General features: G+C 40.4%; 1 long non-coding RNA gene across 1 annotated transcript; it reads left to right on the top strand.

Annotated features, from left to right (window-relative positions):
• The first annotated feature begins 1,905 nt into the window (after positions 1-1,905).
• Positions 1,906-23,430, top strand: LOC308046305. Its single transcript, XR_013922878.1, has 3 exons — positions 1,906-2,000; positions 20,337-20,438; positions 23,399-23,430. It is a non-coding gene; the product is annotated as an uncharacterized lncRNA (long non-coding RNA).
• Positions 23,431-27,760: the final 4,330 nt, after the last annotated feature.

Genomic DNA, 27,760 nt, shown 5'->3' with positions numbered 1-27,760 from the left:
ACCCCTGTGATTTTTATGAAGCGCGGTGAGTTTTCCAGCATGTGTCCCATTCTCCTGTAAAAACCTTGCAATGGAAGTGTTAAATTCTCGCAGAAGGGGTTGGAAAAAAAAGCATCGAGGAAAAAAAAAAACTAATTGAAAGTGTCTCGCTATTCCTTGCGCTAAGGATTTATTTCAGACAATTTCGAGATTAGCCATGCAGACAGAGTAGTCTCCAGATATCCTCGCAAAGCTGTGCATAGTTTATATTAATCCGATTTTCCTTTGGATACAAATCTCTACCGTCAATAGAAGGGTCTGAAGGGTCCTCAAGCAGGTAAATTGAGCAGCTCTGCCCGTGATTCCAGCTCGCCGTGCAGTCACTCAGCCCCAGGCCAGCGGTGTCAGCTCAACTCAGCCGGAGGTGGGGAAAACCTCAGCTGATCGTATCTCCCTCCCGCTCCAAGACCGGTGCTGCTCTCTTTCTTGCAGAGAGACCACGACAAAAATCTCCTCTAACACGTAAATCGCTTTTCTTCTGGCCGGCTATGGAGGAAGCAATGAAACAAACCCTCAGCTGGATAGTGCCCGGGGCGGGGGGACAGCAAACCTCCCGCAACAAACAGCAACAAGGTGAAATCCTTCCAGCTTTGCTCGGATGGACTCCTGCTTTCGTTGTTTATACAGCCCAGGGATCCTGGTTCTTCCTCTGAGCGTCTCTCCCTTACAGAAGCTGTAAACACAAGAGAGAAAGCGCTATCACAGCGGCAGCAGCGGCGGCAATAAAACCCTACAGGAAAAAAAAAAAGGCGCTGGAGGTTTTACATTTAAACAATGCATCGGGTATTGTTTCAGTCCCGCCTTCCGTAAAGGGAAAAGTTTCGTGGGAGATTCCCTCCCCCCTTTATTAGAAAGAAGGAATGTGAGCACTTATAAAAGAAGTACCCCCGGCATAAAAGCAAGTTAAAAACAAAGCACCTAAGCGCGAAGTTGATCAAACAAAAATCTCGACCGCTCTCCTCCCCCCGCGCCTCAACTTTCCTGGGCCCCCTCAGCACCGCGCGCTGCCGACCCGCCCCCGGCTCGCGCTCCACCCGCCCCCTGTGCGCCCACCCTCCCGCGCGCCCACCTCGGCGCCCTCGCCCGCGCCCTCGTTCCGCGTTGTGCTCCCCCAGAGCCGGCGGACGCGCCGCTCCCCGCCCCGGCCGCCGCTCCCGCTGCCTCACCTCCCGTCTCCCTTCACGTCTCTCCCGCACACACTCCCCGCCACCCCCCCCTCCCCCGCCCTAAACACAAGCCGCGCCTCATCCCACCTTCTCCTGACCTACACCTCAACGGGGCTGTGTCTGTGTGGGGGAACATCCTCCACGGAGCTCAGGAGGGGGCTACTGGGTGTGGGGGGTGTGTTTGTGGAACTGTCAGGACGGAGCAGGGGGACGGTATTTGAGCACTCGTTTGCCCGCCGGCTCGTACAGACCCCGGAGGAGCAGCGCACCGCGACCCGCTCACACCGCCACCCGCTCCCACCGCCACGGCGGGACCTGCCCGCGGCCGCCTCGGTAACGCTCCGCTCCTGCCCCGCCCCCCCCGCTGGCCCCGCCCCCAGCCCGGCCGCTGATTGGGCGGCAGGCGCGCGGGTCGAGGGCATAAGAGCCGCGCTCGCCTAAAGCGGGAGGGACGTTGCGCACCGGTTAACGGCTGCGCGCGTGACCCCCGTCTTCCCCGCGCGTGTCCCCACCCCCCACGAGGGCAGTTTGTCCCGCGCCCGCTAACGGCCGAGCGCGTGCGCCCGGCGAGACCTTCTCCCGCGTTCCCGCGCCAACGGCCGCGCGCGCATGGCGGGCCGCTCTCCCGCGCTCGCTGCGCCCCCTAAGGCCTGCGCGGCGGCACCAGCGCTGCTGCGGCGGCAGCTGCTGGCAGGGGGCACGCCAGGCACGCCCGGGCGCGGCCGCTCCGGCTGGTGCATTCCCAGCAGCTATTCTTCTTTTCTTTTTTTATTAGCGAACAAGGAAAAATAGCAGGTATGTGTCAGGGCCAGAGAGCCTGGAGGTGCGAATTAACTTAACCCTCCCCCTTCCTGCTCTTTGTGTTGCGTCTGGTTCAGCCTGCGAGGTTGGCAGGCGGCGCGGCAAAGTTTCCGAGCTTGGGTTGATTTTATTCCACGAGTTTAGCAAATGTTTGAGTTGAAGATTGGCAGCCAGCTAGCTTCTTTTTTTTTTTTGTCTTTCCTCCCTTTTTGACAAGCTATCTCTTGCGATACAACCGTGCAGGCAAGCATAGTAAATGATCGCATTGAATGCGAGGTCACTTTTTCATATTATCAACAGCTGGCATTATGTGTTTAGCACTAGGCTATATTATCCAAGAAAACACCTTTTTCTCGTGTGTTTTATAGCATAAAACAAGTAAAGCATCTTCACTGTTTCCAGCACAGCTGAGCAGCATTCACTGGTCCGATGGCCTTGCCTCCCTTGCACCCAGTTTGTGCTCCTCAGGTGCACCCTCTGCTCCCCAGGCCACCCCATCCATGCAAATCACTGCTCAGGTTTTCCTCTTGACCTTCCCTTAGTATCTCACAGGTGTTGTCACCAACACAGGTCTAGTATCTAACAGCTTCTGATATCTCTTTTCTGCCCTTCCTTCTTGTATGTGAAAGCTTGTTGCTTCTGCGCTCAAGAAGTTGCTGCACTTAAATTCCTCTCCTGTGACCTTTTCCTGGTAACTAAAAGCTATGAGCTGTACCTCAGTATCTCTTCCTTGTGGTCAACAGGGTGTAAATACCAATTCTGTTGTATCTCACACATCACGCTTTCCTTTTTTTGTGTGTGGGCCACATGAATAATTATCTACAGATATCAGGACCCGGCGATTATGATTTTCCCTTCAATATGTCCGTTTTGAGAACAATGCAAAGCGAACCCAGATTGGTTTTGGCTGTGTTGAGAACTGACCTCAAGGAAGTAACAATCTGTGGGTAACTCCCATTGTGCCATGAATAGTTCTTAATTTACTGCAGGATGAGGAAACTTTTTATTTAACTAGTAATTTTGGGTGGGGCTGATTTACATTGACTGGAAATTGAAAGTATGTTGAATTGTCTGTTTGGTTGCTCTTTTTAAGAACACTTAATTGTGTGTTTGGTGGTTGCTTTTTAGAAGTACTGTTAACAAAGGAGCATAAAGCTACTGATGGAAACTTTAAGATTTCAAATTCAGTTTGATCTCTGAGAAAGTATTTGGTGCTTCCTCATCAGTTCTAAGGGAAGCAATTTGTGGTGGTTGTATTATTAATGTCTGAAGTCTGCTAAAAGAGTCGTTGTCCAACTGTTAGGTCTTAAAACCAAGATGTTACCGAAGAGAAATACTAATTTGTGTTACCTTGTTTAATTTTAGTGAAAGCTTGTTGCCTCCTGGAATTACTAGATTTTCCTTGTAGTGCTTTAAATCTGTTAAAGGTTCAAACACAAGGATAGGAAGCTAACCTATTTTCATCTTCTTTTTGAAAAATTACTTCAATGTGGTAGGATCTTTTACAGTTGCCAACTCCATATTTTGGGTGAAATGCTTTCAGTTTATTTTCTTATTTTTAACAATAACCATGTCACAGAGAACAACTTTTGTGGGGGTTTATATATGCCTTGTTTGCAATAACTGTACTGAATTGTGTTCAAGCCTGAAAAAAAAATAGCTGCAGCCTTGTTATTGAGATGAGTAAAACCATCTCACTATTTTGCTCTCTCTGTTCTGTACCTGCTCCTCTCTCCTGTGTGTGTGTAACAAGTGAGGAACTAAACCTGCACACAGCAGGAGAACAAGTTGGAGAACAGCTCTCCCACTTGAAAAAGCAGGAACAACCAATCTGATGCTCATAAAGACAGAAAAAAGGAGGGGATGGAGGTTTTTCCAATTACTCTTGTGTTCTGCAATGGGTTATAAAGGTGATAAGTCTTTTAAGGTCTGCAGAATTTGTGTAACGAGTACAGAATGGTGGGTGTTTTATTTACAGAACTGGTGAGACAATGAGACAAAAGGGAAAGGAATAAGTGTGCACTCCTCAAGGCTTAAAGACAGACAGCTTTCTAGCCAAGGAAACAGAACCATGGAACTACTGCCAGAGGAAAATCTCACCAATGTTCTACAACCTTAATTCTTAGTTTCCTTTTACAAGTCTTCATATCTTCATGGGCATAACCTCTTGACTCTTTGTAGCATTTGGACTTTAGCTAAGCTCCTTTAGAGAGAGCTTTCTCATGTATAGATATTTTATATGCGCTTTTTGAGCGATGCAGCAGGTGGTTTGGATCTGGTGTATCTCGTGGTGCAGACTCTGGTTCTTGCAGTCCAAGTTGTATCCAACTGGGGTGTGAATTATACCAAATGTGAAGGTTTTTTGACAGGTAATTGCTATGGTTTCCTTGCTTATTTTAGTCCCATAAGCCAAGTAATTATCCTACATTCAGTCTTCTAAAACAGAACAAAATAAAAAAAATTGCAGATTAATTTTGTGTTATGTGGTGTTTTCCACTAGTGCACTTTTTTGGATGATGACTTGCTCTAACTGGTAAAGGAAAAAAATTCTTACCAAAAGCTTTGGAAATGAAATGGAGTGAATGGAGTGAGATATGGACACTTTAACGGGCAAATTGTAATATACTTTTGCAACCTGAAAGTTAATATTCTGTAAGATCTTCATCATAAGCAATGTAGAACAATTAATATTTCTAATTCCTTGGATACAAGGGTTTCCTATAAAAGGTATAGATCATGTGGGTACCATGAAAACACTGTTTTGTGGTTTGGTTCTACACTTTGATTTTCCTTCACTCAAAAACTTAAAGTGCAGAACCCAGGGGAAGCGATTGCATTGACTACCACGTGGTTGTCCCAGGAGCTTGTTATATTGCTTTTCCTTTGCTCCCAAGAGGGACGGAGCTTTAGAAAACAATGAGTATGTGAGTAGAAAGTAACTTGCTTTTAAATGGGATTGTTTTTCAGCATACTAAATCAACCTGAATGCAGTAAATTATTGGGAGGGGGCTAAAATCTTCCTTAACAAGGGTATATTCCCAAGGGTCTCTAGCCAGCTGCTTTGCTTTTAGGGTATAAATATCCTTCTACATCAATAATAAACATTGGAAGAGAAGGAAAAAAATATCACATTACATAGCTGGGGGTCTCAGGGGAGACATTAAACAATGACTTCACCACACTTCTGCAAGTATCTTCTGCAGTGAGCACTGTTGCAAGAACAAGAAAAACTCCCATTAAATTTTACTGGGCTTAAAAAAAGTTAATATCGTGTCATTTATAAAGCCCCCAAACAAGCAGAATGACAGATTTCTGTTTTCTCTGTGTAGTTTGAATTTACATAAAAGAAATTAGAATTAGATTTATATGCCTTTTAGGTCTGTTTTTAAATTCAGAAATGCTAGCAAATTCAGAGTTAAAATTCCTTCACTTGCTGCTTACTGTGATGGTGCTGAGGAGTTTGGGAGCAGCCCAGTGCGGTTCTGAGGCACAGCGGTGAGTGTTGAGGGCAGAATGGATAGATTGAAATTAGCGTTTCAGGACTTTCTGGAGCCCAAGAGCATCCCTGATAGAGCTGTCACACAATGTGTTTGGATTCAAAACCAGTTAAGCTGATCGGGATGCTGTCTGTACAGTCAGGAGAAGGGGTTAGCATCCTTTCTCAATTATCCCATCGTCTGTATTATCCCAGCGTTACAATAGCCTTTCCCATTTAGCCATCAGAAGAAATTCACAATGACCCAGCCACGTTGCCCTGCTGTGTTTGATGGAGAAGAGAGTTAGCGAAGTAACATAAAGGATCAAGACAACAGGTTCTGTGTTTTTGAAATGTAGACGTTTGAAAACATTCTTAGAGCCTCCCAGAGGAAGACTACGGGGACTGTAATGATTCTACTCCAGACAAGTTTGGCTGGAATATAGAGAGAGATCTTATTTTAAGAAGTCTGTGTCTTCAAACACCAGCCGGGCCGGATGGCCAGCCATGGGTTGCCGGGATCTCCCTTTCATGATTCAGGTGACGCCGCAGGCATAAGTGACCTGAGAGCTTTGAGGAATGGCTGAAATTGCCCATAAATACGGGGGAGGACTTTGGACAAAGCCTGAATCCTTCAGTTGTACCTAATCTTTGTACTTCCAAGTGCCATCTTGGTGACTTTCTCAACCTTTTAGTTGATCAGGAGTGAAATAAAAAAAGGAGAACATGAAACCATAAGTACAAAAGAAATCTATGACATTGCAACGTATGGTAATATTACTACTGAAATGCATTAATGCATCAACTTACCCTTGATCAGACTAGGCAGAAGACTTTCAGAGAACACCGTCATACTTCAGGGAGTGTAGTGTTACCTGTTTATTTTTTCCCCTCATTTCTTTTCTTCAGAACTGAACCAAAACCCATCTGCAACATTCAAGGTTCTGCTTCTGCAGGACATGTTTCGGGTAGAACATAAAATGTTAAAAACTTTGAAATGAGATTAGATTTCAGAGTGTTTTCCACTTTTCAAAGTGTGACTTCATTTTAAAAACCCCTCTAAGTCATTGTATACCATGCAAGATCCAGTGTGATTCCTGTTGGTTACAGGTTGTTTTCATTTCCTCATTTTCTTGCACTAAGATGCTGTAATAAGACCACGGTTTCACCTGGAAAGGATGTTGGTTCGATGGTTAGTGAACTGATGATTGTCTCCTATATGCTTACTCGCACAGATATTTTGAAGGCTTAAACAACAGCCTTGCAGTCCCTGCAAAAATGTTTCAGTAGATTGTGTTTTTATCAAGTGTGTGGGTTATTTTCAAATGCAGTATAAACATCTTGTCTTCAGTAAGCGAAGATACCTATTGAACATTTTGCGATGAGAAGCACGGCGTTAAATGTATACGTGGAAATCACATTCCAAAAATAGCATATACTTGAGATACTGTAATTAATCGAGAAATGCGAAGTAATAGATGTGATGAGTTAGTTCATAATTATAATCCTGCATTTTTCTGAGTTGATCGACATGATTCTAATGGAATAACGTTACAAGAAAAATCCCATTTATTTCAGTGTGATAAACAGATAACAAAAAGGAGCATGAGAACAATCACTACAAGGGCTTGAGCAATCACAGCTACTGAGTGGGATATAACTGAACTTCTCAGCCATATTACTGCTGTTGTAGTCTACAATTTGCCCATCATAAAATAAACAGGTCATGAAATGAGAAAGTAAGCTTTGAAGAATACATAGAAAGTATTTACAGTGATTGCAGCATTTGCCACCGTAGTTATAAGTTCTTTTCCCTCCTTAGGCTATGAAAAGGTATTGATTAGTAGTGTTTTAAATGAAGGTGTTTTAAATGCCGCTATGGGAGTCTTCAGCAGAGAGTTTTCTCCCATAGTGAGACTGTTGCTTGTCTTTTAATGACATTTCTGCTTTATAAATCTTTGGCCCTGCATGCTTCCGTATCCAAGAATTTTCCAGATTTATTGATGACTGAAGTAGAGACATCAGGCTTAGATCCTCTAACTCTGGTTTGCAAACATAAAAAATGGACCAGACTGTGTCAGTTCAGGGAGATGAAGTAAGAGGATTAACATGAGCGAACCAGCTGCTTTTTATGAAGTACTGCTATTTTGGCATAAAATTAAAGTTGTCCCAAAACATTTTTCCCCCAGTTATTTGCTGCAGAGCATCTTCACCAGCAGGTTCTTACCTTTAGCAGCTAAAATAATTTATTTGTCTTCACCGTTCTCCTTGGCCGCATCCTTGTGTACGTCAACTCGCCCCTTCTCTTGACTGACTGTCTATAATTCAACTGGCATCTCATCAGTGCTTTGCTGCTTTTCAAGACCGGTGCTTCTCCCTGCTTCGATTCTTCCTTTCCTGATGAGCTTTTATTTAAGATGATCAAAAGTAATTATAGCTTTGAATCTGTTCAAGGCAGGACAAGGGTCCAGATTAGCAATGAAGAGCGTGCTTTTCTACAGGTCTTTTGTCATAATACATTTTACCATTCTCATAGCTTTTGCTCAGTGTTGTTATTGCTGGTCTGTGTTCAGAAAGGAGGAATCCGTCCTAATTACAGAAATTTTATCTTGATTTCCATAGCAATTAAATGTTATTTTTAAAGGCCAATCTAAAATATTTTGTAAATGATCCACTTGGGTGACAACCTAGTAGCTTTTTTAGGAGCACTGAGAAAATGTATTAATAAATGTGTATTAAGGTCTTTTTACTTGATTCAGTTTCAAAATCTCACCTTTCTGTAGGAAAAACAATATGAAATGCATATTTGGAGGAAAAAAACACCCACAACAAAGAACTTCACACCAGTGGTAAATTTCAACAGCAGCAGAATAATATGATTTGCTTTGACTGTGATAGCTGAAGTAAAGGAGAAATATTGGAGTAAAAATAAAACCATTTTTATTAAGGAAATTTATGTCTTAAAGTAAGTAGCAAAGCTTTGTGGTTATTTACATAGAAACCACTGATTTTTCTTAACTACTCTGTGATGCATCTATGCAGTCATTTGTAATGCTTATACTTAAAGCAGATGCCAACGTTGCTCTTCAGAGAGTACTCGGAACAGAGCGAGTGTGAGACAGATGGACGCAGGAAAATCAATAGTTCAGAGAACTCCATCAGATGCATGTGTTTTGCATAGGTCAAGTTTGATGAAACCGAAGTTTTATGGATCAACACTTTTGCTGTAAATAATTCACAGTAATGGAAAAAAACCCACTATGCTTATATGGGATGAATGTAAACACACTTTCAGCATAATTGTTAGTGAGTTATAATATGAACTAACTCTTAGAGTTGGTTTATAAATGCATATGATTCTACTAATACAGGGGTGTTGGGACAGCAGAATAGTGGATATTTTTATTTTAGTAATGAGTTTAGCAAGATATGGAAACCTTCATTAAATTTAAATGGAGTGGCAGTTTCAGTGCAATAATGCTAGAGTTTTCTGGCTTTTTTAATTAATATGTTGTAAAAAAACTCTGTAAATCTTCACAGTAATATTTAAATCTGATCTGTCTCCTGACTTTGTATGCGTATCATCAGTTTTTAAGTATTCCAAGATTAGTATAGTATAACCTTCCTTTGGGAGCAGCTCCATGGTGCTCTCATAGGTACAAGAGGAAAATGTAAGCACGAACCACAAGGTGTGATTATATGATATGTAAAGCACTTGGTAATCAGGACAGCACTCCTGTTGCCTTAGCAGTGAAATGAAGTAAGGCTCAGCCCAGTCTGGATTGTTATGAAGAAATAGAACTTCTTATCTAACATCTTAGCTGAACTGATGTAACTCAGCTCCAGCAGGACAGGGAACTGCTGCAGAGAGTCCAGCGCAGCCACCAAGATGCTGCAGGGAGTGGAGCATCTCCCGTGTGAGGAAAGGCTGAGGGAGCTGGGGCTCTGGAGCTGGACAAGAGGACACTGAGGGGGGACTCATTCCTGGGGATCAATATGGAAAGGGGGAGTGTCAGGAGGATGGAGCCAGGCTCTGCTGGTGACAACCAGTGATAGGACAAGGGGCAATGGGTGCAAACTGGAACAGAGGAGGTTCCACTTAAATAGGAGAAGAAACTTCTTGATGGTGAGGGTGTCAGAGCCTGGCCCAGGCTGCCCAGGGGGGTTGTGGAGTCTCCTTCTGTGCAGACATTCCAACCTGCCTGGACACCTTCCTGTGTAACCTCATCTGGGTGTTCCTGCTCCATGGGGGGATTGCACTGGATGAGCTTTCCAGGTCCCTTCAACCCCTGACACTCTGGGATTCTGTGATTCTGTGCAACAAAGAAAGAAAATACAGACAATAAAAAGTTCCAAATTCTAGGTGTCCAGAGAAAAACAAGATGGTTGCTTTGGGGACAAGAACAAAGCCATCAAGGAAGGACGTTTACAATTAAATCTTGAAAAAAAAAATTCAATTAAATTAATCTGTAAAATGCATTGCAGAAAAGTTAGTTTGCAATCTCCGTCTCTCTCTTATCTGGCAAGGAAAAACTTTGCTCTGTGGCATTCGTTGACTAGTGCCTTCATCTTACTTTTTCTTTCTCAACTCTTGACTTCAGAATTTCAAAAGGAGATTTTCACAATGTCTTGGACATCTTACAAACATAGATTAATAAAAAATAAGTTGGCCTTGGATGTTGGCAAATCTCAAACCCATATGTTCAGAGAGTTCTTTCATTCGATCATAATTAATTTTTTACAAAATGAGTAGCTTTAATCATTTGGATACCTGGATAGAGTCTGAATCCTGCTACGGGTGTTTGAAGTCTCAGGGAGTTGCAATAGATCAAGAAAAGCTTCCATAGATGTGGCCTTTCTGCTTTTGCTATATACATCTGTTGTAAATAATATTGAGACTAATTCTGCCCTTTGTCATAATGATATAAATCCAAAATAAAACCTTAATACTGCAAGGACTTAGTTCGTATACTCAACTCCTGGCAATGGGCAAATCCTGTGTATTACAGCGGTAATATGTACGTGCTTAACTTCCAGCAGGTTAATATATTTGCAGGATTTAATTTAAGCAGACACCTCTAGTTCTGATGAATGTCACCTAGAGCAGAATTGGTGCTGTGGCTGGAGACATTGTGCTTTGCTTGCTGTTAGTGGGTTGTCTCTCTAACAAGTCACAGGGGCTCGCAGTCACTTGACCTTCATTATTTTGGCAAAAACTCTTTAAAAGTGATCCTAAAACATGCCGCAACATACTTGATTATAAAAACTCTGAAAGAATAATACATCTTAAATTGCTGCTTGAAATACTACAGATGTAGAAAATTTCAATTACAAAGTATTTTAAATTATTCTATTTTTAGTTACTTTGATATTTTTAAGTAATGCACATAAACATGTCTCTAGAAGAACATTGAAATGGCAAAAAAAACCCGTCTTGTTTTAGTCGTACTCCTGTGCTGACTAGTTGCACTTTGTGTTGACTCCCTGATAAACATTTAGGTGGTGAGTAATTCTGAAAAACAGAAATGAAAGAGCAGCTTTCCTTCTAGCACTTTGCAGTATATCGTTTTATGACACAGATAAGTGCAGCTAATTTATTTGGAGCAAAGGGGTTATTAAGATGAAGATTAATGCACAAATAACTCTTATTCCTGGAAGCTTACTGTGATGCATAAACTCACCAAATCTGTTGCACAGGAGGGTTTACAACTGTGCCTGGTGTAGCTGTGATTGATTTTTTTTGTTGTTTTTAATGAGTGCTATAATGTTCAAGGTAGAGACTGTTGCAGAATAAGGGAGGAGTGGTCCAAGTTTGTTTTATCACCACAATGATGTATGTATACTGGAAGAAGAATAATTTTATCTAGGGTTCAAGATCATTTGGGATTGCAAGAGGAGATAGTACCATGAGTTCATGCTGATAGGGACAGTGTGGAGAACCACTAAACAACAAAAGGCAGTTGTTTTTTCTTCTATTGACTGTGTTTTATAAATGACTTGATCATTATGGAGTGCTTTGAGGTTTTTTGCATTTCTTTGGAGAACTGGAGCGGGTCCAGAAAAGAGCAACAAGACTGGGGAAGGGACTTGAACACAAGCCCTATGGGGAGAGGCTGAGGGAGCTGGGCTTGCTTAGTCTGGAGAAGAGGAGGCTTAGAGGTGAGCTCAGCACTCTCTAGAACTACCCGAAGGGCAGTTCTAGCCAGGTGGGGATTGGGCTCTTCTCCCAGGCATCAGCAATAGGACAAGGTGCATGGGCTTCAACTCTGCCAGGGGAAATTTAGGCTGGAGATTAGAAAGCAATTCTGTGCAGAGAGAGTGGTCAGGCATTGGAATGGCTGCCCAGGGAGGTGCTGGACTCACTGGCCCTGGAGGTTTTTAAACTGAGATTGGACATGGCACTTAGTGCCATGATCTAGTCAATGGACTGGACTTGGACCAAGGATTGGACTCGATGATCTCTGAGGTCTTTTCCAACTCAGTCAATCCTGTGATTCGATAGAAACAATATTGTGATTTTTATTTTATTTTTTTAAGTAGATTGAGGATCTTGTCCTGAATAACCCCTCTAAAACTTTTTACATGCATCTTATGTCTAGTATAATAATTTGCAGGAATATATCAGGATGTCCCTCTAGTAAGGTTAGGGGTAATAAACTGTTATTAGTAGTTCCAAGGTCAAACATAGTTCTTTCCATGAAAATAAAAATAGCGCTGCATTACCTTGTCAACTTAATACAGTGTGATAGAGCATCTCAGGCAGCACATCTTGAAAGACTCTAAATGTCTCATCGATTTAGGAAAACTGTACCTCAGGGAACATATTAGGTAGAATTCATCAATGGATCAAAACTGTCTTGGAGCCTTACTTATTGGGGACCAGCGCAGTTGTAAATTATTGCTTTCTTAAGAAAAGCCTCAAGACAAATTGTATTTCTTAGATTAGCTTTACAATAATGGGTCAATAATTTATACTGGAGAGTTTCAAGGTTTCTCTGATGTGTTTGTGGGTTTGTGTGGTTGTTTTGTTTTTAGGACTGGCATGAGCAATTTCAATAATTTGAACTCTGCAATTAAATTTTGAGGTTTTTTCCCAAATGATTTTCAAATTGCTTAATGTGTTGTTTATATTCTGTCATTCTTTACAGATGAAATGGGACATATTTGTGAAGCGTCTTAGTACTGTGCCTCTAATGACAAAGAACTTCAATTATAAAATATGGGTTTGCAAGTTTTGCATTAATTAGACATAAAATTAACAAAGTGTAAATCTTGTACACATGTTCAGACACATCTAGAACATCAGCAAGTTTTCATCCATACATGTCGCGATGTGTTTAAGCATTTAGAATCAATACTGTGTGAAGGGTAATAGCAATTAATAAGAATTCTGCTATTCTGAGTGCCCTAAGTTGCTCATGCTACAAGTAGTCCCTGTGAACTGAAATAACTTCCTCCATATTTAAATGTGACCGAAGTAGAAGAAATTAGTCTCTATTTTTCAGAGGAGACTGAGGGGTGATTCATTCCTGGGGATCAATATGGAAAGGGGCAGTGTCAGGAGGATGGAGCCAGGCTCTGCTGGTGACAACCAGTGACAGGACAAGGGGCAATGGGTTCAAACTGGAACACAAGAGGTTCCACTTAAATTTGAGAAGAAACTTGTTGGGGGTGAGGGTGTCAGAGCCTGGCCCAGGCTGCCCAGGGGGGTTGTGGAGTCTCCTTCTGTGCAGACATTCCAACCCGCCTGGACACCTTCCTGTGTAACCTCATCTGGGTGTTCCTGCTCCATTGCACTGGATGAGCTTTCCAGGTCCCTTCCAACCCCTGACATTCTGGGGTTCTGTGAGATACAAGTACGTGCAAACATGAAGGAACTAGAGAGAGCACCTTCAGATCTTTGTAGGCCTCCAGGTTCATAAATTCTACATTAACTTGTTTTCCTGCTTACATGCCTTACAGCTATATTTTTGTCCCAAATCCCCAGAAGGAATGCATAAAACGGACTTGGGCAGACGTTGGATGCCTCAGTTCAGAAGTGCGTTCTTCAAACGCCTCACTTAAGGTGCATGATGTTTCAATAGTAAGATTTACAAGGCATTCTAAAGTCCTCTTTGTATATATGTGCAGAAGTAGGCACACTTGATCTTGACCAGGATCTTTCTTTTGCTGTCTTCTCTGACAAGGGGCAATTTCAAACTTAAAAACGCTGCTTCTTACACTTAAATATCCTTTGAATTAAATTCACAAACATTCCTTGGAGAGGAGGTTGGAATTCACATTTCCCAAATCTAGTGCCCAACTCAGTGCCAAGTTCTGTAACAAAGTCGCAGACATAGTTGATCCTTTAAGTTGCATAGCTTCAACAGTGAAGAATTCCACCCCTAAAAACTCCTGGAACCTTAAAAGCTTTGGATTTCTTCAGGCCCTTCTGTAGATGTTTCACCCACCAGTTTGTGGTGGCATCAGTATCTATGTCCAGCAGCATTTTAACCTGAATCAGGAGTGGGCTTTTGAAGTGAATCTACCAGCTGTCCATATTTAGCATGTGTTCGTTTGCATTATGGAGTAGCCTTAGTTTCTGTGAACTGGGTTTATTTCAGATGAAACTAAAAAGAAATAGAAGCTCAAGTGTTCAGTCCATTGGATGAGACAAGAACAAGTCAGAAGTAAATCCCTGTGAAGCACACAGAGATGTTGGATCCTCGGCACCACGTGTTTTGTTATCTGCTCCTATTGCATTGACAAAGCTTTACAAGACTTGATTCTTCTACAAGAAAAGCAAATACATCTGTTCCTTCTTTTAAATGGAATAGCAGTTAAGCTTGGGAAATATTGTGGGCTGCCGATCCTAAACTACACAAGCATATTCTGGAATCTCAAATTCAAAGTCTAAAACCTGGAAAGAAATGAAATTTGAGACATCTGTCCCTCTTTAATATTTCCAACTGGCTAGATTTGGTTACCTTCTCAACTCGTGTGGCTTTTCAAGGTTCCATGTTGAGGTGCTTGATTTTTCTTCCATGTGTTGTATGAATAGTTGAAGCACCTAGCATGTGGTTATGGATTTCAAGATAAGCCCTGCAATGTCTATGAGTCTTTTGTGAATACAGTCTTTAGATTGTGTTTAATAAGAACCTTGTAACAGGTGTTGATAAGGTAATAATTTGTTATTATTCAGGTGTGGTCTTCCTTCAATGTAAATGTGACAGTTAAAACCTTATGTATTGGCACTCAGCTATATTAACCGTACTACATTTGTGCTGTTTAAAGTCATGATGGACTAGAACACACAACTGAAACAGGAGAGCTTTGTGCCAAGGAGCAGATAAATAAGATTAAGTTAATTCTCCAGTTCTAAAGTAATTACTATTTGCAAAGCATAAACTGTGGTCTAGTGATGACATCATTAGGGACTTGCTTTAATTAAACTCTATATAGCCTGTGTTTTACTATGTTTCTTACTGTAATTTGATTTGTGTAGGGCACTCACTTGTAAACTGGATATTGCTGCAGAGTTGCTTATATTTTGGGTGGCCTATGTGCCACGCAGTAATTAACAAGTTTAAAGTTAAGTAGTTCAGCAGTTTTGTTGAGTTGTTGCTGCTTTTATTCCCCTTCATTCAAATTCATGCATCAAATAGACATACTAAGGATGTGGTTCTTGCAATCTTATTGATGTTGAGTAATGACTTAATTGCAAGACTGTCCTTTTGACATCTCCTATCCTAATCTCAGAACAAGGAAAAACAAGTACAGGTTATTTAGGAAGCTGTGTTCAAGCGTAGAATTCAGATGTTTTGACAGTATCACACAGAAGAGGAAATTAGATTTGATATTAGTCTTCATTATTGAATGTAAGCCATAGTTTTCAGTGCCTGGCAAGGAACGGATGTGACTTCTATATCAAGTACTTATTGATTTTATTTTTTTTTTACTGTTGAGAAGAGTGACTGAAATTAATTTGGAGAAAAATAGCACATAGCATTTTTAAACTGATTTTTTTACAATTGTCAGATCTCTAATGTTGTCATTCCCATACATCTCGACATCCAAATGACTGAAAGCTCCATACCATCCTGTCCATTGAACCAAGAGGATGTGGCAGACTATTGCTCTGATTTCCTTGTTTCTCTGAGAAAGGCAAGTGCTTTGGGAAGCTGACTTCACTTTTTGCTCTTGAAAAAAAACCCAACAACTTTACTGGTATTCACTGTCTGTATTTTCCCACCTATTAAAACAACAAAACCAAAATACCTAGTGTCAGGAAATTCTTACATACCATTTACAGTTCGGGTCTTTGTTCTCCTTTGTGTGCCCAGAGAAACACAATACAGCTGTATATTTGTTGCTTAAAAATTATAGCAACTAACAAATTAAAATATGCTTTTTGTTAATAACATTTTATTTCCAAGTAAGTTTTATCAGCTTAGGCAGAACAACAGCTAAAAGGTTGAGAGACTATTTCTTGAAAATCATTTTAATCCTTTGGGATGCAAATGAATTAAGAGCAAGCAAATGCTTTAAAATAAGGAAATAATATTTTTGCAACTTACACTTTGCTAGGTTACATCTTCATTTCCCAAAACCTTTTTTTATTCATTGTCCAAATAATAAAGCAAGCAAGTGCATGAAGTGTGAACCCGAAGCTGTATTCTGAGGTCTGTTTGAACTGAGTGCTAGAATCCAGCAAATTGACAGGACTCATACTCCATCTACTCTGCTGACAGCACAACTAGTTCATTCTGCCTTGAATTTGCTAGGACATAGACAGGGAAGGGATTTAAAGGCTGGGAAACATTGTTTTGTTTATCCTGCTGGTGATGAAGCTGACCCTCTAAATATCTGATGGCAACTGCTATTTAGAGAGAAAAAAATGACTGAACTGCCTGTAAAATAGTGAATAGCCTGCTTTGCAAATAGCCATGATCTTTCATTTATTTATTAAAGTTATTTTCATAGAATATCCATGCTAAACCTGACAGCTTGATTGCACCGGGGTCCTGCCTCAGGGCAGCGATTTGGATGCATCATGGACACAGAATATCAACACAAAATAGTTTCGCTGGAATAAAAAGTCCGTCTGTCATGCTGTCCGTATTTACTGTCTCAAGTGTACAATTCAACAGTTTTGTAAAATTGAATAGTATATGCTCCAATTCTCTCTTGGAATGCTGTGATGTTAGGAAACTATTGTATTTCTGTGCAGAAGGAGATGGATCTTTATTCCATAGCAAAGCCTTGCCTAGAGCGTTGCAGTTTTCCCCTACCCATATGTTTAATGTATGTTCCTGTGTACAAATTGCTGTTAGGTCAAACCTCTTCACAACTGGCTTATAGCTTTCCCTTCCAAACTGTCTTTATGTTAATCAAGCAATGTTTGTTACATGCAAAACACTAAGCCAGGAAGGAAATAAGTTTGAGAATACATATTAGCATCCTTAAAAGACACAAACAATGGTATATATTATGTCAGGAAAACGTAATAGTTATTCCAAAAACAAGAATTACAAACCTAGAAAATTACATTAGTGTGTTTGGACTTAAATGGATCTGTGAGGCATGGAAGGCGCATTAGAAGACTGAATAGTCTGTCAGCAATGCCATTCTGTGAAACTTAAGAATGCCAACAATGAGGAAAATATATCCGGAGTTTTGCAGCCTGCTTCAGAGTGCTATGCAGCAAGGACACGTAGCATTGCCACCCTAGCGAAAAATAAAGAGGGTAAGAACCGCATAATTACAATGAAAAAATGTTTGCAGATCTAGTTTGGATCAACCTGATTTGTAAGCATACTAGTCTGTTTGTTTGTTTGTTTGTTTTTCAAATATACTTCCTTCCACTTCCACACCCTGACATTGAATGAGGAGCAGAGACCTCCCAGTATAGCAGGAGAAACCAGGAAAGCTCTGGAACCAGAAGCAGCCGAGGACCTGAAATGGTCTCTCCCAGTGCTGCGTTGCTCCATGTGCTTGTTTCAGCTTGGACTGGCACCAGCTGGGTACTTAGGTGTGGTTCTGGGCTGTCCCACAGCATTCATTCCATCCCTTCCACAGCAGCACCACTCTTTTGATGTCTTAATAATACGTATCCAAGTCTTAACATGTTTGGATTCCATGTGGGTCTGATCTGTACTGTTATTACTGCTGAGATTTATAATGCTGGACTTTATATTTGAACTTCCTCTCTGAAAATCTGGAGCTTTACTCTCAATTTAATCTGCATGTGCAGTCTGATTTCCACTCTAATGTGGAACTCAATTTTTAATTGATTTTACTCAGTTTTACCTCAGAAAATAACAAATGGATTTACTAGCAAATTTTAGAATTCACCTTTATCTTTTTGTAGATGTAGCAAGCAGTTGGAATCCTTTCTACAAGTGCAAAACACAGCTCCATCTTAACTCGGAAGCTGTGGCCTCCTCTATAATTATTACCCATATGTTTGTTCCATGCTTTACAAAATACAGACTTCAGCTACGTGCCTGCTGGTTTTTTTCCCCTGTGGGCTTCATGCTCCATTCAGTGCAGAGTCGGTCATATTTGCTCATAGTATGTCTGCACAGCACCGAAAATAGGTATGCAAAAATTCCACTGCAAGCTCTGAATAAGCAGTTGTGCCTGAACTTAGACAGTTCACGGCAGCCAAGAACTGCAACTGCATTGGGAAGTCCAATTACGTTTGACTGTAGCGCGTTTAATGCAGCAGTTGGACTAGATGATCGTTGTAGGTTCCTTCCAGCTGAACTATTCTCAATGTGGATTGAATCTTGCAGGCATTGGCAGCTAAAATCAAAGTCTCCGGTGAGCTATACAAGCTCATTTTTCAAAGATTTATAGCAACTGAATTTGGGCAAATTTTCAGGGGAGCGGCAAAAGCCAAATCCCCGAGGTAACAGGTATTTCAGTTCTGTGTTCTAGTGCACGAGGCTCAATGTTGTTTGTTCTGTCCTTGAGTTTCCTCTTATATTTTTATAGCAAATTGTACTATATATAAATTGCTCCGTAATCCTTTATTTTTCTTGCTAGATCCCTTAGTTTACTAAAAAAAAAAAGAAAAAAAATAGAGAAAGTGACAAATTCACAGGCCAGAAAGAGCAATGAAAGCAAGTCTTCAAATATAGATCTATCCTTAAAGTTTTCTGACTGCAGTGTATCTGAAAAGTTCATTGCAAAGTCTAGGGGAAGGAATAGTGAGAGTGCACCTGTCTCTTTTAGCTGACATTGGAATAATTAATTTTATGAAAATGACTTCTATTGGAGGTTAATTTATTTTGGCTGACAGTCACATACATTAGTAGACATATCTAATGCTGCAGTCAGGCTGAACTTTATTTAGAATAGTTTATTTATATCTTTGGGTGATTTCATTGCAAAGAGTTGGAAGGCATTTGGGATCATCAAGCATGAACATTTTTTCCCAGTTTTAAAAAAAAAGCCTCATAATTTCGACTTCTTAAATGTTTTGGCCTTCTGATGTAAAAATATTTCATGTCTTTCATCAGTGAAGCTTAAGAAGTTCGTTCAGATAACAAAGCTCAATTCTTTGTACAGTAAGCAAACACCAGGTATCTCTTCTAACCCTCCAGTGTGTGGCTATAGGGATAAAGAAGCATGTCATGTAAACTCAGTATATAAAATAGTGTCTCTATGTAACTCAGATGATTTACCTCTTCTTCTGGCCATAATTTGGTGTTGACCATTGTTTTCCTTGTAAATAATCTGCTGACACAATGTCCAAGCACAACATTATAGTATGTATGTTTTAAATGACTCAGATGTGGTAGAATGAAATGACTCTGTACTTCAGAAAGTAGAGCAAACCTGAGAATGTTTAGTGGGTTTATGTACTATTCAAGTCTGAAAAATCCAGCGTTAGAAAATAATCTACATTCCCATTTCAACTGTGGTCTTTTGGAAGTGTATATTATTATAATAATTTCCGAAGACATAGTTACTCCTTTTGCTTATTTTATGCATAAGGTTGGAATTGAACGTAATTTTTAAGGCTTAGTGTTAACCTCGCCTATCCATGTGTTCCCACTGACCTCAGCTAATCAAAGAAACAAAACTGGGGGATTCTGTATTTGTTTAATGAAGGTGATGCTTGGCTTCATGAGTTTGCATGAAAAACAGGTTGATGATATTTATGGAGAGAGAGAATATGCTTGTAAACATACTTCTTGTAATCTTGTAGACATGAATAAGTTGCCTGTTTTGACCACGTTGTCTCACTGAAAATCTCCTGACAGCCTGATGTCCTTCCCGGAACAGGGAGGCTCATGTTCTCTGATGAGACTTGGGTATTCTGTAGAGTGGAAAACAATGATTCTTCCTCCCCTGCTATATGAATGACATATGCTATATCATTCATTTTCATAACATTTCCCTGTGGCTGGAGTCCAGCTGTTGGATGGAATTTATTAATTTTAGTGACATCAACCTGTTAAAGTGTCAGCGGTGCAAAGTCAAAGAATCTTTGTATGCAAGCTGGATTGAATGTTTCCATTGTGCATTCTGCATCCTTCAGAAAGATGTTTTGGGCCAAAAAGATTAAATCGGAAAAGAAGCAGCAAGAGAGCATTATTAAATAGTGTTGTATTCATCAAAGAATCTTTTCCATATAGTTGAAGGGAGTGATGGCAGGAGTTTAGAGACACCAGGATCTAGTTCAGACTAGCTCCCTAAACTGGGGAAAACCTAAACCTGGGCCGTTTCATTTAGAACCTCAGAATTTTTACAGAGGCCAACTCACCTTTATGGTCTGGGATGAACATTGAAAGAAAAATGCTTGCTCAATTATCTCGGAGCTATATTATGAAGTGCATATTGAAGTTTGTTGTTGTGTTCCCCAGGACTGCAGTCTGTGACCTCTGTTCATACAAACCACAGAAGAACCCATCGGGAGCCTGGCTGACAGCCAGTCTGCAGGAGAACAGCTGGCAGCACATTAGAATGTGAGCGCTGGGGGTTGACTTGTTTCTGCGTTGGCCTGGAAGAACATGAAAATATTAGGTCACACCAAACCAAAACTATGGAAACTATGGCTGTGAAGCAAAGAGAGGTGTCAGAGTTTGGGGAGCATCTAGATGATGCTCTTGGTCATATGGTTTGGTTTGGGTTGGTCCTATGAGGAGCAGGCACTTGAGCTTCAGGGATTCTAGGATTCTCTGATTCCTTTAGACATAAAGCTGAAAGACCTTTGCTGTGTTTCACAGCTTCATCAACATACAGTGAGTTGTGTCGTTGACACATGCTAGAAGTAGGATTCTGCTTCAAAATAAGACTCATTTCAATAAACAAAGCTTTTCTCTCTTATGTTTGTATCAATGTATGCATAAGCATTGTGTACAAACTGAATAATTCCTGAAGAACACAAGAATTGCGGCAGGAATAATATTTGCAGATAATAAAAACTAAACTAACTCTTCGGAGCCATTGTGGCTCTTTGGTTTTGTGATCATTCAGGCCTGTGTGGAGTAGATATAGACACCAAGAGAGAAAGATTGAGTAGAATCCAATGGAATCCTGCTAGCAGCATTTCACAGTCCTTTTTGCAGCCATGTGGCAGGCAGTGAGAGTCAAGTCTAAGCTATTTAAAATCAGATTTATTTCAATTCAGGTAGAAATTTATTCTTCTTATGTGGAATACCTGAGATATTTAAATGCAGAATGCGTACCCTGGTTGTCTTCACATTTAGGACTGAATGTGAGACCCTGGAATGGATATCCCTACAGAAAATGAAGCAGAGATATGTATTTCCAGTTGCAATTCGGTAGGTCAAATGGTGGGTCAGCTGTTCAGTCCTTTCAGAGACAGCTGAGATGAATGGAGCCGAGTGTGAAGTTTGACTAATGCTCTTCCCTTCAGAGATACTTAATCTGGGAAGTGGCTGCGGTTCCCATTGCTCCTGCCACAGCGCTGCCGACATGGACTTCACCTGATTTATTTTTTTCAGTTATGCTTCAGTTTCTCAATTGCAAGAGTCCTGATAGCCATTCATCATGCATTCTCCGTGGTCATTAATCTGAAGAAAGAATCAGTTCAATATTCAGGGAAACTTTCTTTAAAGCTCTGGTGATCGCGGTATTCGGTGTAGTCCCTTTTTCTATAGATTTTGCAGATTCTATCGCAAGTGTCCAAGGTCCCCGAGAATGGGAGGGTGAGAGACAGACAATGCGAATTCTGCTGCTCTCGAAGCGTTATGTTGGAATTGACCTGGAAAAAAATTCCCTGAAGTGCAGTAGGGTGTCAGTGCTCACTCTTAAATAGAGAAAACAGCGAAACTATCCAACTGCGCCAAGGGTCATCGTTTTCATCTCCTCTAATACTTAAAAGACTAAGTAGTGTTGTTCCTGTGGTAAGAATCTAGAAATCCTCTCACTGGAGGTGCCTCATTAAAAGAATGATTATTATGGTAGTAGTCTAGCCAACCTAACGTCTATATATTTAAAAAAATAGCAATATCTAGAAACTGTAGTAAGTATATATATGCCTTCTGAAAGACTTGAGATCCCCACCCCCTTAATAGTCTATGCTGTCAGTTGGCAATAACGTGGTGTATTTGTGAGGAGGCTGATTTCTTTATTTTTTAATGCATAATATAGCACATCACACTTGTTGAAGTTTGATTGAGGAGTTCCTATGGAAAAAAGTCCACAGCAGTGGAAATAAATTTTCCTCTTCCCTCCAACTCCCCTCTTTTTACTATTTTTCTTCTTGTTGACCTAATTATTTTCTCCTGGTTTCCTTTAGGCTCTCCCTGGACTTGTGGGCATATAGTTTCCCAACTGTAATTTGGTGCTGGATATGAAAATTAAACGTGTCAGATGAAAACACTGTTTCATAGGCAAGGTACTGGCTGACATTACAAGACGAGCGAGAGTTCAGTCACCCTTTTCTTGCAGTAAAGAATACAAGATCTTCAAGAGCAATAAGAGAAAGGTGACCTTTGATCTAAGATGTATTTTGTCTGGTTTCTGTTATGTCTTAGCCTTTAAGTATAAGGTAGGTCTACCTGCCTTTCCACCCTGCAGGAAATGTGTCTCAGCCTGGTGAACAGCATCAGCAGCTCTGAGCAGAAAGAATATATTCCCTTTGGGTTAACGTTTATGTGGATATTGCCTTACAGTTCTTGTACGTTTAGAATAGTACAAGTTTTATGTCTGAATACCCTTCTACATTTCAAAAGAAAGTGTGATACTGACATCATAAAAGCTGGAGCAATTTATAAATGACAGCAGGACCCTATGATTAAATTACAGGCTTACTATTTAGCCATGAAACTATATATCGTTATTGGCCATGTGTGTTAAGAGAATATCAGTAGTTAGCCTCCAGGGGCTATAATTTATAATTTACTTTGCAGTGGAAAAAGTTTATAGTTTGAGAAACTGTGTGTGTGTGAAATCATGTTTGTACCATTATGTATGGAGAAGGGGAGGAAGAAGAAAGAAAGACATCAAGGACTTTATTTAGTTTAATGGAAAAATCTGTGGAGTATATGAACGTGAGGTAGAATGCTCCTCTTTTTCCTTTTGTGTTTGTACAGTGCACTGTTATTTGCATAATTCTGGAGCCGTTATAGCATTATGCACTTTTTGCAGAATCCTTCATCTGTACTAAGGAAGTTTCATGTTTGAAACGATGCCAAAAGGCTTCCTATAAATTTTTCACTCAGATTTATTAAAATATACATGTAGCTCAAAAAAATATACAGTATACACTTAATGACTGTCATACAAAAAGTTGTTTGGTAACATGATTATTATGTTGTAGGTACCATTGAAGTGCATTTTGTTGCACGCAATTGTCATGTTTAATAATAAAAAAATCAGATTAGAAATTCAATTAAATTCTTAATGCTATTGATGCTATTGCGCATTCATTTAAAACAAAATAATTATTGTTCTACAGCTTGATTCCACTTGATTTGGACTTTCACACAGAACATTGCAAAAGCCCTTCTGCGTTTTTGAGGAGCTGAGAATTGCCATGGCGGATCGAACTGGTTGTTTGGTGAGGACTGCATCCTATCTGACATTTGCAAGTATTAACATGGTGATGAGTAAGAAAACAAACAAAAAAGAGCCACACAAAGTGTTTGTGCTAACAGACGCGAAGTCACTTTAAGGTCTGAAGCATCGGGTTTTGTATCCCCGATAATTAGTTTTATTCTATCTGATGCAATTACGGATGTTTATGTGTAAATATCTGATCCTTTATTTGAATTCTACTTAAACTGTGGCCTCTGATTTCTTGTAGCAGTGAGCGCACATCGCAAATGATTCATTGTAGCAACGATTTCCACACATTGTCAGAAAAAGTCACTAATGAGACTAATGAGAGGTTCACAACATTGTACGAGGGAAGTGCTTTTTTAAAAAATTAAAGAATTTTTGTGCATTTTATGTGCATACTTATCTGAATACAATACACCTGCAAAGGCAGCGTATTTAAGTCAAATAAGCCTTTAACTGCTTTATGTGACCAGTATACATGGGGAGGAATCAACAAGTAGTTTGTGATAAGATAAGCAGCTTCCACTAAGTTGTAGTGGACTATTCCACAACTGAAATTCTATTAAATCATGAGAACGTGCTTGTGTGTGCCTTGCAGAGTCCACAGCTGAAAAATAAGGCAGAAGATTTGATGATAACACCGTGAAAGGGCAAGGGTTAGAATGTCATTTTCAACAGTAAATTATTAATGCAGATCAATTAGGCGGTGTTTGCGCTGTTCTTTGCAAATGCGAAGCTTCACGGATGTACCAACTCGCAGTAATAAGCCATGAATTTTAGTTTTCTGAGATCTATAAATCAATTCCTACATCTCATATTCTTTCCTTTGAATGATGTGATTTCCCATTATGAGCCACAATTTTTAGTCTGTTTTCAAGAATAAATAGCTGGAATTTGCTGTAACCTCCACAAGACAACAATGCTGACAAGAAATACAACTTAAGCAGCTTCTTTCTATATGTAATAAACAACCCCAGCCTCCATTTTCTGTATGTTGCTGAGCTGCTTTTCTTCCTCAAGAGCCTGCACTGCCTGCATGGGAGCTGGCAGTGAATAGTCAGCTCAAGATAACACTTTATCTGCTGTAGGAATTGCAGCTCTGAGTTCTGTGCTGTAAGACCGCGGCATGCTTTTAATATGATATAGTTTGACACAACATAAAATGCAAGCCAGTGCCAGCAAAGCAGAAAAAAACTCCAAAACAGTGGATGAATTTTACATAGGATACTGTTGTGGATTAGCTTGCAAAAACATCATATTTGTTCTTTTTTTTTCTTCTGCGTTGTGTTTTCATAGTGGTTGTTGTGGAGGTGGTCAGCACTACCACAAAGTCATGTTTGAGCACATCATTTGCTAAGATCTGTGAATTGCAGTCAATGTCCTGAGGGCTTCAATGCTATGGCCATAAAAACCATTGCTATAACACCTTCCTGCAGAAACTAAGTTGGGAATGTCTCAAGAGTGTGACTCTAGCCCTCAGATTTGTTGACAGAACTGTTAGAAACTAAGCCAGCTTCACTTACTTAGGAAGATGATGTTTTTAGCCCACTGTTGTCCCAGATCACCTGTGCACTTATAAAATGACAGCAGATGGCTCCTTGTGTTTGCACAGCTGCCAGTACCAGTGGTGATAACAATACTGCTTTTCGCTTCTATAATACCTTCTCATAAAGGTGCATGGCTTGTTCTGTGTTCTTTGTGTTGAATTGGGGATCATCCCTTGGGGACATAAGTCACCAAAACTTCCCAATGGGTTTTCTCCATTTTTTGTCCCTGTGCCGAGGCACCACGGCAGCCCCTGTTTGGTGTTTATGGCTTGCTCTTGCCTGGCTGCTTTTTGTTCATACGCAATCTTCCGATTGCTATTTTGCAATGTGTTTTGATCATACCCTATTTAAAGATCTCAGGATATACTAGATGCTGTAGGAATGGTTAGAGAGGTTGAAAACAGTGAACAGGCTTATTATCGAAATCGGTGTTGTAACTGTGTCACCGTCCTACAGGTAATAGGCTTGTTTTATGATTTGCTCCCGCAAACCAGAAAAGACATGTTGGTAAATCCCTATATGTTTTAGGTTTTAATGGTGTATGGGAGAAGAGTTTTGTGGAAAAAGTCCGTATGAACTCTTGCATTCTCCACTGTACAGATAATGTATGAATGTGTATTTATACATATACATGCCTATGCATACATGTATGTGTAATAAGGCATATGGCATATGTAGTGCATGTGTATTTGTAGATATAGCGAGGTATACAGGACTCTGTATGCTTAACTTGGCCTTTATGTAGGTTATGTAGGCTTCTGAAATCAGATGACTTTTCTGCCCTATCTTCTCTTCCATTAGAGAAAGGACAACGCTGTCCAACACTATCAGTAAGCAGCATTCCTTTCAAAATGAGACAGAAATGATAAAAACAGAGCAAAACACAGCATGTCTGCGACCCGTTGCTGAACCATCACCCGCCTTCACCAGGAGGAGGAGGAGAATTCAGCACCAGGTAGAGAGACGAGCACAAAGAATGGGATGAATGTGCCTTTGGTTTGTTGCAGCCCAGCTGCAGGGTGGAATAGGGGCTGCTGGGGACACCAGGGCAGCGTGGGGTCCAGTCCTGGTGCCACTGGAACTGGTCTGCACTGGTCACCCACTCTGCAGCTGGAAGGCCTTTGGGTGCTGGAAAGCCTTGTCTGTGCCCCAGCGCCTGTTTTTTGCTTTGGTCCTTATTGCTTGATCTAGTGAAAAGACATTCTATAAACTTTGCCTTGGTAGTAGGAAGAATATTAAAGTGGAGATGAGTAGATATATTAATATTGGTTAATAGGCACAGATCTGAGGATTGTGTCTGTGCTTCAACTGAAAACTTTGGCATGAGCTTGACTTGGGTTTACCCACTATAACTTTATGAACTTTGCTAGAATTTTCTTCGATTTGTAATACTGGAGTTTAATTGGGATGTGATTTCCTTTCTTTTCTTTGGCGCTGGTTGAACTGTTCTCATATACTTGTAAATCTTGCGTGTTTTCCTCTTCTCCCACTCTTTGGCATGAAAACAAAGTAATTCTATGTGCACTGAGATCCCCGTTTTACTCATCAACCTGTGTGTCATTTCCAATATTTAAAAAAATGAGAATTTCGTAAGTATATAGATATATTTCTATGCATTAAATAGTAATATTATTTCTAGTGAGGGATGCTGAATGTTCAGGATCCTAGTCTAGCTTAAGATCATCTAGTCTAGCTTAAGAGTAAATAAAATCCTTTAAGTAGGCTTTCGTGATACCCTGTAAATGAAAACGTGGGGAAATGGGTTTTATCATCCACTTTTTTTTTTTATGGTCTTTTTGTTCCTCTTATTTCCTGCTTCTCAGTTGACCACATTAAACTCCAGTGGGCAGTGTAGTGGAGTTTTGTTTTGCAGGAGTCCAGCTCCGGTTTCACTCAGTGCTGTAAGCTGAGTGCCCTGAGACTCACTAATTGGACCCTTGCAAAACAGACGTGCTTTTTTCCCCCGCTAAAAAGCAGTCCTGCTAATCTCAATGTACAGAAAGCCTCTTAAAAAAAAAAGCAAGCCAAACCCTTTGCAGTCACAAGAGCATTTTTGTTTTGTTTATGTAATAGGGTTAAGATGAATGCACCATTATTCAAAAAATTGTGCGCTATGGCTGTAAACCAGCTGTTGTGATAAATGAAAAAGCTCTGGACAGATCAAATATGCAACAAAAGCCAGAGCCTACCTTTTACTGTGGCATTGCTCAGAGATTGCCGAGCTGTTATTTCAGCCTTTTTCTCTGGCTTCAGGCTCATGCATGTACTTGTAATTTATTTTTCAGCATGTACTACCTCTTAAAAAAGCTTCAGATAATTAATAAGAAACAACCTATGCACAGAAAATAACAAAGTGAAGATGACATGGGTAGTAAGCTAAAAGCGAGCTTATTTGCATTAAAAGTACACATCATTTTGTATGGCTACAGCATCCATCAAGAAGAGGAAAGTATGACACAGAAAGACAAAAATAGAACAAAGAGTAGGTTAAGGCAAAAGAACTCTGGTTGACAGAATTCCAATTGCCAGTATATAAAAGCAAAAGGCATATATGTTCTTTTGAGACCATATGGTATGGGTTCTATTAAATAAGGATTTTACAGAGCTTTTAAATATTCCTGGAGTTCTGGAAAAGATCCTGGGAATAGATCTGTAATACTTTTGATTTAAAGATCTCAAAGCACTATGCAGAGTGATGAATTGGGACTCAG

The sequence above is a fragment of the Nesoenas mayeri genome (assembly GCF_963082525.1).
Source record: "Nesoenas mayeri genome assembly, chromosome: 15".
Classification (NCBI taxonomy): Eukaryota; Metazoa; Chordata; class Aves; order Columbiformes; family Columbidae; genus Nesoenas; species Nesoenas mayeri.
The sequence above is the reverse complement of the archived record's forward strand: the minus strand, read 5'-3'. Positions and strand labels throughout refer to the sequence as shown.